Source organism: Dicentrarchus labrax, unplaced genomic scaffold (genome assembly GCF_905237075.1).
Source record: "Dicentrarchus labrax unplaced genomic scaffold, dlabrax2021, whole genome shotgun sequence".
NCBI lineage: Eukaryota > Metazoa > Chordata > Actinopteri > Moronidae > Dicentrarchus > Dicentrarchus labrax.
Window position 1 is genome coordinate 22762795 of NW_026136719.1, and position 11698 is coordinate 22774492.

Sequence of the window (11698 nt, forward strand, 5' to 3'; positions counted from 1 at the left end):
TCCTCTTTCACCCTTCTCGTCTCTTCTCTTTTCACTCTCTCTCCTCTACACTCTCTCAATTGAGCAAAGCAGAGATGTACAGATAGAAGTCTAATTAACGTGTGCTTTCTACTCTGAGCCGTCTCTTAGTGGAGTGCAGGGTGGAGGGGTTTGGGCTGAATGGTTCAGAGCTGCACTGTTCTGCTTCATTTGTTGTCTGTGACACTGGGGAGGTGGGATTTCTTACTGAGCCTGTGACTCCAGTTGTCTCAGACTTGTACGAAGAGGCGGAGGGCTTTGCTGCTGCTCTTGTTGATTCAAAGATTACTCTGGGTTCACTGTTGATAGGTCTGAGCTTTGCTTCTTAGAAATCCCTATGAGGTTTGGATGCTTTTCTTAAAATCAATGTACATTCATGTGCGCGAACCAACCCGGAAACTGGCCATAGCCCAGTTAAAGTTTTATAGTGTCAAGTGGCCCAAAACAACATATGTTTACATAAACCTTGTCTTGTACTCATTACAAACTGTAATGTGTTGAAGAGTATGATTACAAAGTGCTCACATGTCAAGGAGTGTACATACAGGACAGCACAACATTTGCTTCCTCCTTCTCTTCTGTATCTCCATCCTCTCCTACAAAGAAATCCAAGGCATCGCATGGATGAGAGCTTTGTGTTAAACACACACCTTAACATGGGCATTGCTCTCAAAGGAGTGACAAACTTACAGAGAAAACCTTCTGTTATGCTTGAAGAGTGAATTCCATTTGTTTGATATTCTGCCACTGGAGATCTTCTGTGCTTTATCCCAGACACTCTGAGTATAGAGGAAAAATTTTTTTTTAACATCCTTACCGCTGTCCTCTTTACATTATTCATCAAACACTGCTCTTCTATGGCTTCTTTAAATGCTTCCTCAGTGGCAGAAATCTGAAGGTAAAATGTTGAATTGTTTGATAAATGTTTCATGGTCTCATATGAAAGCTTTACTATAAACGACTCCCAACGACCTGAATATCCAACAAAGGTCACAATGTCCATTTTTCCTTATACATATACTGTTTGCTAGCACACAATATGTATTATAATTATTTATATACTAAGTCAAGATCAAATTTAAAGTTTCAATAATAACCTACTCATAAATATCCCTAGCCATATTTATTATTAATTTGTTATTATGAGCTTTATTTATAGTTGAAAGAGGTGGAATTAACGTGTAATGTGTGTATCACCTTAGCATGATCAAGAGACAAATTACTGTATCGCTCAACTGTTCTGAGAGCAATTACAGTGGATCACACAAAGGGTAAATAATTCAGTGTAGACGTAAGGCACTCCTTGGCTGATGAGGGAGATGAGTGTTCAGCTTCGAGAACAAGAACTGCATGTCCTGTTCTATCTGCACTGGTAAGTTCATTCCACCATTTATGAGTCAGAGGGGTGAAGATTTCCTGACCTACCTGTGTATTTGCAGGATTGATAATGATTTTGTCAGTGAACAACAATAACAGCCAACTGCCTCAACGGCTGTACATATCTGTATCTGTAAAATGTAGCAACACACCTAAACTAGTAGAGTTTAAAAACTCCTAACTGACCTTGGAAAGTCTCAGACATGGGATCATGGTTAGATTGATTCAAAAATCTGTTCAAATATTAATCTTGGTTGTGCAACATGTCTGAGGCTTAATTATGGGGAAGAAGATTAGAATCCTACTAACCCCATCACAGAAGATAACAAGTGCCAACTCATTGTGACCTGAAATATTTTTTGCGGACTATCCACAATCTTGAAAATGTTCCAGCCTAACATTTATCATGGACCAGTTTCTGTGAATGCTGAGGCAGATAGGCTGATCCTTCCTCCTGTAGTTATTGAGAGCCCATCCGGTCATGTGGGATCATTCAGTTTATACAGGAAATCAGAATGCTGTATATTTTACATAATCTCCTTGATAGGACATGACATTCTTCTGACAGAATGACGTCTGCATCATCCAGCACCAGGTATCTACTGAAATGGTGGGTATTCTCAGTTTAAGCAGCAATCCTTGACCATTAAAAGGTATTCTTGAGCTAAGGAGTTAAACTGCTTGTTCGGCAGAATAGACTTAAATATAAGGCTTCAGAACCCAGTGTTAGTCAGAGTGTTATCCATAGGCATTCATCATTCGTCATCATCATTTTTAGGGATGGCAATAGTAACCTATTGATTGGTCATTCAGTCCACCACTGTGGGTTTAAATACTTTTGCAACCATTGGAAGGACTGTTATGTAATTCATGCTCCTCAGAGAATAAACCCTAATCATTTTGCTGATCATCTGACTTTTCCTCAAATGAAATTTGTGGTATTGAGTGAAATGTCTCAACTTTTAGGTTGCTGTGACATTTGGTACAAACATCAAGTCCCCCTCAGGATGAACTGTAATAACCTTAATGTTCTCTTAACATTTCATGGTGCCCTTATCAGGTCAAAATGTTACAATTCCCAATATGGCCAGATACCTTAAAAACAAATGCCATTCCTATTAGCTTCAGCTGCACGTTGTGTTGAGCAATTAGCATGCTAACGTGCAAAACTATTGTGATCGTGAACATGCTAAATATCATATCTTCTGAACAGCAAATATTAGCATTGTCATGTTACCATGCTGAATTTAGTATTAAGCTCAAAGTACCACTGTGCCCGAGCACACCCTCACACAGCTAGTATGACCGCAACGATCATTCCTGTGTTTACCACTCAGTCGCTGTTGAATGGGAAAGGAGGTAGGTGAATGACCAAGAGAGAGGTAGATAATCAGCACAATTTTATTTTAGATTGGAAAATACCAAGGAGTATGACCTGTCCTCATGAATACTGATGTTCCTTGGCATCTAGCTGGAATTAAAGTGACTCACATTGCTATAATAATCACAGCTATCGATTGGTCTGTGCTGCATAGGCAAGGTCAAGCAGGAACTCTATGACTTAGAACAACTGAGACAAAAATGGCTATTGTTTAGGAAGCAGGTTTAATCCCAGCATTTACAGCATAATACCAATCCATTTTACTTTTAGTTCAGTGTTATCCCAGGTTAATATGGAAAGAATAGGATATAGACATTTAAATACATGAGTGCTGTAGTCTGTGTATTAGACAACTTAAAACTCACAAACATCACCTCACTCTTACTCCCCCATTACTAGTGGTTATTCAGGCTTTACAAAGTAATCCAGCTTTAAGCAATGCAGTCAATAGAAAATGCAAGACACTCTCCATGGCCAACAACAAGTCAAGGTTGCTGTTGAGAAAGTTTTTAATTTATTAAACATTGTACTTCTGCATTAATTCTTTAGAACATAAGGATAAAGGATCTCAAAAATATAAGGTTTCCATTCACATCTCCCATGTTCAAAGTAGGGAAATAAAATTGTTTGTTGGGGCACCAAACTATGTATGTGTAATCAATCACAATTATAAAAAATATTAATAAATAATAACATAAACTGATATTAAAGTTCTTCGGGGGTATCCTTAGAGAAGGGAAACAAGAGCAATTAATTCAGTCTCAGTCTGATAGAATATCCAAAATTATTAATTTGGAAGCACAAAAATATTATCAATAGCTAGTAGTTTGAACATAGAAGATGTTGGAAGCATTTTCTCTTTTGCAACATTAAAAAGGCCAGCGTGTATTAAAAAGATAACAAAGCAAACACACAATATATTATCTAACTAAATGCACTAAAGAACAAAAGGGGAGTGTGAGGGGGCGCATGTCTGGATGCGTACCAGAAAGAATGTGTGTCTGTTTCTTTGATCTACAATACATATGCTCTGTGGGCATGAGCACACACAAGTGGTCAGAGACAAAGAAAGCATGTGGAGCAAGAGTTCCTCTCTGGTGTTCTGTTTAAAGCCAATTCAAGGTGTGTGTGATCTGTAGGCTAACAATTAATTACACGCAAAGACCTGTTTCTGTCTGTAGCATATCGTTAATTAACATGAACGTAGCTGTGCAGCCGAGAACTAAAGTTTCCTAATCCATGGAACATGGATCACAACAATAAACCTCAGTGAAAAACACATCAGTACATTGACAAAGTTAAGCAGTCATGTTCTTAGCTGTTCACACTGTTAAGCTATGTGAAGCTATATTATGCCCAGGTACATACGAAGAGAGGTTTCTTTAAAGTGCTGCTTATTAGCCGGCAATTCGTTTGTTGCGGACGAGCCAGGCTGAAAAGACTTGTGCTTTCAAAGTCCAGAAGTCTTTGCTGTGCGGTGTCCACTTGTAGAGATCGATGGAAGCCAGTTCCCGCTTATGTTTTCTGTGCAGGGTTGCTCCTGTTGTTTATAGTTACGGGCTTGTTGCTGCCTTGAATCTGGTGCATCTGCTCCATGCAGACGACACAATGTTCAACAAGCAATTAGGTGGAGGTCCAAGAGTAGGAGAAAAGAGGCCTAACAATGGGACAACCTGAGGGGTATTGCACAAAACCAAGATAAGGGATTAAGCCGGGATATGTTGGTTATCCTGGCTGAATTTAGCCTCAAGTCGGTTGCATGAAAGCAGGTTAAACTTATCCCCGCCAAGTTACTATGGTGATTTATTCTCTGCAGTTAGCCTGCTCCAGACCAGGCTAACAGCCAGGCTAAGATTAATCCTTGTGATTCACCTGTATATCCACCATCAACCCTGTGAGGAATTAATGTGTTTTACAGCATGTCCATGGTCTTTCTAAGTATGTTGCATCATTTTAATTATCCTGCATTAAAATATTACATATATATTGTAATTTCTTATTTCATTTAAATCTGTTGGCTGTTTGTAATTGCAACAGTCTTTTTATATTGATTCAAGTGGTAGTATTATTACTCAGGCCAAGTGTTATATTGCTATGCTAATGAAGACTGCTTGTCAAATTGCATAAATATGTGTTTTATTGCAGTAATTGAGATTACAAAACACAGCTGATGAAGTTGCAAAGGTGTTTTCAATGAAATCTGTGACAAGGGCAATATAGTATATATATTATGGCATGCCGTTTAGGAAATTAATCTTTGAATATATGGAATGAATCTTTGAATATATGGAATGAAACTTGACTGGTCATCAAGGCACTGCTGCCATCTTGTAGAAGTGAGAATGAGTCAGTCAGGAACCTTGTGGCAGCAATACTGAGCAGTGAGGACATTATTAACTCATTAGCAAGTGCTTGTACGGGCCAAAATCCTTCCCATAGTACCCGTGCCCAATACCGTTCTCCTGACGAAGAAGTTCACTCCCTTTTCAATTGTGGCAGGCCGACTACAACAGGCCTCAGGCAAAATCCTGACTGATCCTGAAAAAGTTTTCCAGTTTAAGAAAGTATTGTAATATTTCAACTGATGCCATTTTGTAAAACCAGCTAATTCAGAAGGCTATCACTTTGATGAAAAGGATACAACTAGGTTTGGATTTCATTCAGTATTCTCACATTTTTATCAGTATATCCAAGCTTCATTCCATATATTCAAAGATTCATTCCATATATTCAAGGTTCATTTCCTAAACGGCATGCTATAATATATATATATATACACACAAACACACACACACACACACACACACCATATATATATATATATATATATATATATATATATATATATATATTATTCACACCTGTTCCCTCTTCATAATGGCTTGCCCTTTCTTGGAGGATGTGCTGGATGAGGAAGCCCTAATCCTCAGACGAGCATTTAGTCATGAAAGAGTCTTCCGGGACAGGTCAGACCCATTGGCCGTTGGAGATGACTATCTCATTGAGAGATACAGATTCTCAGGTGATGGACTAAGATATTTATGTAGGCTGCTGGGTCCAAAAATACAGCACCAGATGGCACGAAGCCATGCTCTCACTGTACCACAGATGGTCTGTGTTACATTGAGATGTTTTGCAAATGGGAGCTTCCTTTATTCTGTTGGGGATGTAGAGAACCTCAATAAAGGAACCATTTGCCGCATATATCCTGGCTCGGTGGGCCGCCCCCTGTGCCAGTTCTATGGGCTGCTACAATCATACAGACATTTAACATGTCAGCAGACACCTAATCTATTCACCTCATTTGTTCACTGTTATCTACTTTATAGTCACTTACCAGCCCGCAAAATGTTCTTGTATTTAACTTTAACTTGCTGCCAGGTCCTTTTATGGCCAGACAAGTTTGTTCTTTATGAAGGATAGAAAGATAAAATAGATAAAAATAGATTAAATGACACACATTGTGGAAAATTGTTTGCACTTAATCATACTTTACATTTTCTGAGTAACATGAACCTCTACTTGCCACATTTAAAGCAAAGTGTACAACAGTTGATTAGTGGACTTAAAGTAACTCCTTTAGTCCTTTAATTGTAGCCTAATTATGACAGTTCCAGTGGAGCACTGTTTATTCATTGTACAGTTTTGGACTACTTAAGCATTAAGCCGGTCCGCTATTGTCTATCAGGCTTTCTCTCTTTCTTTAATTATGGCATTGGTATTGCCTTTTTTTCTTATATCTTCCACCTCTTCATAGAACTCCATCAGGAGCTGTTGTTCAGCGGCCGTGAAATATAAAGCGCAACTCTTATCCATGTTCCCATCGGTGATTCTGTGTGCGATCGCAAGGTCTATTTCAGTATGCCGTGAACACGCACTTATCCCGACTATCTACACCTGGCTTAACATAGCCGCACCTTTTAATCCTGGCTCGGCAAACGTGCAACCAATTAAGCCAGGATGCGCCGAGCCGGCTAAGTCAAGCCGCGCTTGCTCAATTATCCTGGATTTCTTTATTCTACTTTTGTGCAATACCCCTCTGGACTTTTTGTTATTCCAGGTCACGTCATCAGGGCTTATTAGGTTAGCTTATTAGGTTAGCATTCAGCCCAGCACCCATAAGCTGTTGATATAAATGAAATCATTTGAAAAGTTCTTACTTTCTTTTATACACTTATTATTACGTACAGTTTTTATCAATCAAAATGTGTTACAATCACATTCTTACTTTGATATTACTGAGCTGTTTAAGTATTTACTGTGTATTACTGTTTAATTATTATACAGTAATTAGTATTGCTGTTCATTGTTTATGAGAATGCAAGAAGAAGGCGTAGACCGATTCAACACATGCAAAATAATGGTGCAGGGTCCATCATCACGTGGATCCCTGAAAGCAATTCTTTGGTTTTCTAATATCACATTATCTCTAAATGGTCCATTCATCATCAGGAGTCACTGAGTTAGAGCAGTAAGCTCTAACTTGTTGTTTTCGGTGTGTGTGTGTGTGTGTGTGTGTGTGTGTGTGTGTAGGATGGTGAGACAGAGACAGCCAGAGGTTAGTAGGAGAGGACGTGGAGCACATTCATTCCCAGAGGTGCCTTTATTGGCTCATCTTTTCACAAAACTACATTTTCCCTCTTAAATAAAGCCTTAGAAAACCAGGGCAGGGCATTCTCTTTTATCCACTCTTCACTCTTTCTGTTGCCTGTAGCCACTCCAGACATGAGAGAATATCAGCTATTAGAAATGAATTTTAAAAGAGATTAAAAAGCTAGCACAGATTCTGTGGGACGCACTAGAAGAGCAAGTTTCTAGATTTCAGTATACACTCTCAGCAGGCAGGGCATTTAACGTCCTATTAATGAGAGATGAAACAACTTCTGATTACATGCTGTGTCAGTTCACTGTAAAGAGCTTGTAGTACTCAGAGGCTGCATTAGCAGCTTGAGATGGCAGTAGGGCTTTTTCTTTTCTTTTTAACCTTTATTTATTTTGGGTTTGGATGATTGGCTGTAGGTGGAAATGATCCCGTGGGAGGATCAGTTACATTTACAGTTTTTGACTTGGTGCTACCTAGTGACATCAGAGAGGTTTACTAATGGCCACTGAGCAGGTACTCTGCTGCAGATCAGCGTTCAACACTTTGCAAAATGTCAGTAGAAAAATAACTGCAGCTGATATTAAATTTAATATTTTAAAATATGCTGTCTATTTTAGGTTTATATTAATTACATTTTAAGTTGTCATGCAAAAAGCTAAGCAGATTTGCTTAGATTGATATATAGTTGAACGGAAAAGAAGGACTTTGATCCAATCATTCACAAGAAGTTAATAAGACAAAAGTAGCATTTTCTAGCTCCCAAAGCCAGATGGAATAATCAGTGGACAGCATGCATGCGTAGAAAATGCTAATACATATATGTTAATTCTGTAGATCGTTCTAGTTGTGTCTACGCTGTGTTTAGCACAGTGTCTACATAATCAGGTATTTTGTGGTCATCTGGAGTTTTTTGAAAACATGATGACCTCAAACTCTGTGTCGATCATACCGGTGCTTTTTAGTAGAATATTTTCCACTGTTAAGTTCACATGCATGCTTACAATGCTGTACAGGAGGCTCTTATATAAATCACCCAGCAGACTGCTGAAGTCACATCAGTGGAACTGGGAGAGAGGCCAGAGTACAAAATGGTCTATAGTGTTTAGCACTCTTCCATTACACTGCAGTCATCTTAATTAGCAGGAACTTAAAATTAAATATACATCTGGTAATGGATGACTACGAGTGCAAAAATAAATACTGACCTTCTTATGTGTCTAAACTGTTAGTAACAGTATCTTTCATTTTTCAAAAACAACAAAAATATCAACCTTTGATGTGTGCATTTATGAGAAGGATGAATATTCAGTATTCTATAGGGTCATATCCATTCATCACAAAGTAACTCTGTACATATTTTTATATGAACAATGCAGGTGGTCTTATTTTGGCCAGCAACTTAGTATTTTCATTCAAACACCAAATGACAGACAGAAAGAAAGCTACAGACCAGCTGGGGGACACACAGTGGCGGTTCTATCTTTAGTGACACCCTGGGCGGGACCCCCTTCGAGTGCCCAGATAATTATATTTCTCGATTGCACAAATCCTTCATCAGAACAATTGGATTTAACTATTGCACTTGGAACAGGAAACACACTTTTTAAGGTGCACAATCTCCACCCCCAACATTGCCAAAAGACAATGAACACAGTTCTTCTCAAAATATGACAGTATAAGTTATCAGAACTCAGAGAACCACAAGGACATCCATAAATATTCACTATGTACATAAATGTGCCAAAGGACCAGGAGTCAAGACTAAACTAATTTACCTTGGTGACCACATAATCGTTTTGTATTACCTATTTTTGTTAGCCATTTCACACAATTCAGAAAAACAAAAATGTGCATGAACTATAGGCCTGTATTTATTATATTATGAATGAAATATGCATTATTTGGAAGAAAGTCGAGGTGTGACCCCTTTTCCGTTCCATTAGGGAGACCCAGAGGTGAACTGTACCCCGCCCCCCTCCCCCTTCTGCTTCTGTGCAGGGCACCTTCTCAGCAAGCAGGGGCGCTTGCAGCTGTAGGGGGCGCCAATTTACCAATTCCCCACACAGTGATAGAACAGATAGATAGTAGAAAACCGCTTCGCAGCGCAGAGGATTTTTTTTTTTTAAGTGCTCATGCCACCCCCCATGTGTCGCCTATGCCCAAAACTGCTACTGGGGACACAATAGAGCATTAAGCAATTAAAAAGCTTCACATTTAGATCAGGAGTACGTAGAGAAAAATCTGATTTTTATTTTATATCAGTTATTCAGTAAATCCTTTTTGTATATATATATTTTGTTTCGGAAGCATAGAGGGAACCATAGATAGATAAATAGATAGATAGATAGATAGATAGATAGATAGATAGATAGATAGATAGATAGATAGATAGATAGATAGATAGATAGATAGGATATAATGCACAGTGGTCTAACTGGACAGTTGCTACACTTCATTTCTGACCTTGTATGGATTTTTTCAGAACCCTGATTTCTGCCTCAGACAAGCCAAATATCTGTGTGAGTAATTAAGCCAGTGGTTTTATTACTGGCCAATTAGTCTCATACCCATTTTCACTGAATCGCCCGCTTATCTGTTCCTGTGTTTGCACACTCTCTCTCTTTCTCTCTCTCTCTCTCTCTCTCTCTCTCTCTCTCAACACACACACACACACACACACACACACACACACACACAGAGGCACAATCAGTATAAACTGTTGAGTCCGCATCAGCATGGACCAGATAGAGAGCACTGCACTAAGTATGTTTGCTCTCCTATGGTGCTAAGAGATAGATAACAGTTAATACAATCACCAATGTGACTGGCTTATCTTTCAGCTCTGTTATTGAAAAGTTGTTGGAAAAGTTTGACAGCTAATCTATAGCATTCGTGATTACTAGAAAGTCATCCACAGGGGATACAAAACTAAATGATCAACAAATCATCAAATTTCATAAAACCAGTATTCTGTATCCTGTATTAAACTGAAACTCTGTCTCCCTGTGGGCTCTTTCTCTTTCTGTCTCAACTCAGCCTCCCTGCATGTTCTGGTCTGTCGGTCTCTTTCCCAGAGTGCTGCCTGGCTCTCTCTTGGCCTCATGCTTTCTCTTCTTTTTCTTTCATGCCCTCCTTTCTCAAAACTTTATTAGGTGAGATGTTCTCAGCCAGAACATGGCACTGGCTAGACCTGACTTGCATTTCAAAGAGAGGCATTGTGGTACAACCAGCACCCTCCTCCTCTTTGTACACTTTACTAAAATGCCTGTCTTCTACCGCCACTGCTGTTGGACTGCAACAACAAAATTTAATCAATGCCAGTGGGTGAGGGAGACTCCTGTGGTGAAGATGCTGAAGGCCCCACTCTGACGAGGAATTGGGTGTCTAACAAGACCCCAGAGTTTGGGTTAGTGGATGAAAACTCAAAGATTAAAATGCTCTGTGTTACTGCACATAGTCAGTGCTTAGCAAGAGTTTGCGTTTGGATGGAGACAAAGAGGGTTTTGTAAAAAGAGAGCAAGAAAGAAATATAGCTGAGTTAATGTTTTCACTATATTGCCTAGCCTCTCTCTGTGGAACTTTGAACCAAATTGTTTGGGTTTCTGAATTGGGTAGTTTGTACAAATTTATTGAGGGAAATGGTGGGGAGGTGAAAAGAGAGCTGGAGGTGATATTAAAAAGATTATTCTTACCTGAAGCACAGGGGCATGCTGTGAAATGTGGAAGAAAGCAATAAATCCTTCATCACACTCTAGACCCATGCCCAAAAATGTGATATAAAATTATTTCTTTTTGATTTCCCTGTGATATTAGTCAGAATTTATTTGGTTCTACAGAAAAGCATTTATTCAATTAAGGTATATTTGGTGTTTGATGTTACAACTTTTTAGATGAGGGATAGCAATCGATTGTTGTGAAACTTATAGTTATAGTTATATTCATGGTCCCCAGAGGATGAAACCTATAGTGACTCCATGTCCAAAATTTGGGTTTATGACCAAATTCATACAAAACCAATGACAAACTCATCAGTGTGTTAAGCGCTAATTAGCAAATGCTTGCATGCTAACACGCTAAAACAAGAAGGTGAACATGTTACAATGTTAAACATCAGCATGTATGCACATATTGGTGGGGTGTCCACTGACCGGTTGGCGGTTCAATCACCACCTTCCCCTATCCAGATGTCAAATGTCCTTGGGCAAGACACTGAACCCCAGTTTGTGCCTGAGACACAATGGGTGCACAAACCAGAGCATCCCTTATTGGAGGCCCAGATAAATTGGGAGGGTTCCGTCAGGTAGGGCATCCTGCGTAGA